Raw genomic sequence first — 2,669 nt, forward strand, 5'->3', positions numbered from 1 at the left:
TATGGACCAAGGGACCCACCTTGTGGGACGTTTAGATATTTCATGGTTCGCATTGATGCGTCCACGAGATGGTCGCATGTGTGTCTTCTGTCGACCCGCAACTTGGCGTTTGTAAGGTTGCTTGCTCAGATAATTCGATTACGAGCTCATTTTCCAGATTTTCCTTTAAAGACTATACGTCTTGATAATGCTGGTGAGTTCACGTCCCAAGCGTTTAATGATTATTGTATGTCCATGGGGGTAAGTGTGGAGCACTCGGTGGCACATGTACATACACAGAACGGCTTGGCCGAATCATTCATTAAACGAATACAGCTAATAGCTAGACCATTGCTTATGAGATCAAAACTCCTGGTCTCAGATTGGGGACATGCGGTCCTGCATGCGGCCGAACTCATACGCATCGGGCCATCTAGTGAACGTAAATATTCGCCATCACAATTTCTTACGGGTCATGAGCCAGACATATCCCATCTTAAGACATTTGGATGTGTCATTTATGTTTCAATTGCACCACCACAAAGAACAAAATGGGACCTCAAAGGAGGATGGCAATATATGTTGGATATGATTCTCCCACGATTATTAAGTACCTTGAGCCAACTACGGGTGATTTATTTGAGGCCAGGTATGCGGATTGTCATTTTGATGAATCCGAACATCCAAAATTAGGGGGAGATGATAATAAGCTGGTAAAATAAATTACATGGAATAAACATCCTTATCTTGGCAAGTTCCTCGGACTCAGGAATGTGATTTAGAAATCCAAAAGATAATACATTTACAAAAGCTAGCTAATCAATTGCCACATTCCTTTGCTGACCCGAAAAGAGTGACTAAGTCATATATACCAGCTGCAAATGCATCAATTCGTATTGATGTTCAAGAGGGACACAATCAAGTTGCTACAGAGTCTAGACAACGTTTGAAACGTGGTAGACAAATATTTTTTTTTAATACACACACATTTTGTTTTTTTTTTTTTATAATCTAAATCTCGAAAATAGAGAGAGAAAGGGTGATAAATCTAAATACACAAGGCTTTACCTTCCAGACTTGTTTGAAGAATCTGATCCCATGTATATCAAGCCCCAAGACAAGCAGTTGTGTCAGGTTTAGTGTTGGAGGTCAGCTTTGGTTCCTTCAAAACAATCTCAGCAAGTGTGGTTAGTTGACATGTTGATCCACTATAGTATCTTTAGTACTATGTGCAATCAGAAAGTTTAAAAATGGTGATAATAAAATGGTTAGATAACAAGCAAAAAATCTACTACGATCATTATCCCTTTCTTGACTCAATTAAAACTTTTTGTTTGGAAATATATATATATTTTTTTTGAAATTCCTTAATAAACTAATATTAGTAAGTACCTCCCCCAGACTTAAACTTCACTGTCCCCAGTGATGTTCAGTCTAAGATTGGTCAGGGTAGAAATAAGTAATAACTATAAGTTAGATGTTAGACAAGAGAAAAGAATTTGTTACCCGCTGTCTAGAGGATCGAACGACATGTTTACCGTATTATCGATCGATATTATCGCATCCCTGTCGATCGATATAACCGTGTGGTTATCGATCGACAGTGCGGAGATAGAAAACATCTACGCCAGCTACAACGTATCCATGTGTCCAACTCATCATAGAATTAGCATTAGTCAGCTAAGTTAGCTCTGTTAGACAATCCAAACGCATGCAAGATTAGCAGAAAAGATAAACTCCAGTCATAACATAAAGTAATAAGTTCAAAAATAAATCCTAAAAGTTTGAAAGTAGAAGAAAACATAAGTAGATAGGGATAGAGATATGAGGACTAGTCCTCATCATTGGTCTCGTCGCCGGAGGTGTCTCTGCACTAGGGGGACGGTCTTGCTGCTGTCGGTGAGCTAGCTCGCACACTCCTCCTGCTCGAGCAACGACATCTCGACACTCTAGCCCAAGTGGCTGTAAGAGCATCGACGACGACGCGCTGGAAGTCTCCCTCAGGACGTGTAGACATGTCTGCCATAGGAGGGAAAGGCGGTAGTGTGTCCTCGGGCTGATGCGGCTGGGGTCCTGCGGTGCGCTGGACCGTGTAGCGGCGCGGCTGGGCTACTGGGGCTCGGAATAGGCGAGGGTCAGGTTGAAACTGAATGCTGCTAAGGCCATGGGAGAAGTCCGTAAGTGACCGAACTGGAAGCCTCACCAAATGTATGCCGTCCCCAACTTTGAAGGACCAGTCGCGGTCGTCCTTGAGCCATTGTGCGCGTCAGATGTGCTGAGTCCATGTAGAGGTTCCGATCGTCCATCTCGGCGTCGTCCAGGGGGACTCCACAATCGACGAAGATCGGAGTGAGTAGGCTCCCAACCGTCTCCCTCTTCCTTCCCGTTGACTGGAAAGGCTTCATCTTGAGTTTGGCCAGATGCTCAACAAATATGGCTCCAAGGTTGGGCCATGCGTTGTGCTCGAGCTCCTCGATGCTCTCCATGTGAACCAAACTACTCACTGCGTAGTAGACCAGAGTGAGCTCCTGGACCCGAACCTTACTAGGTTCCATCTTGCACAACAGGGTGTTGGCAAGGGTCTTCATGAAGTAACGCAGAGTCGGGGGAAAAATGTCCGTCTGAACGCTCTTGGTGGGGTCGAAGAAGTGTTGGGGTCAAAAATGGTTATTTCGAAATCAACGGCTATG

The sequence above is a fragment of the Brassica oleracea genome, chromosome C9 (assembly GCF_000695525.1).
Source record: "Brassica oleracea var. oleracea cultivar TO1000 chromosome C9, BOL, whole genome shotgun sequence".
NCBI lineage: Eukaryota > Viridiplantae > Streptophyta > Magnoliopsida > Brassicales > Brassicaceae > Brassica > Brassica oleracea.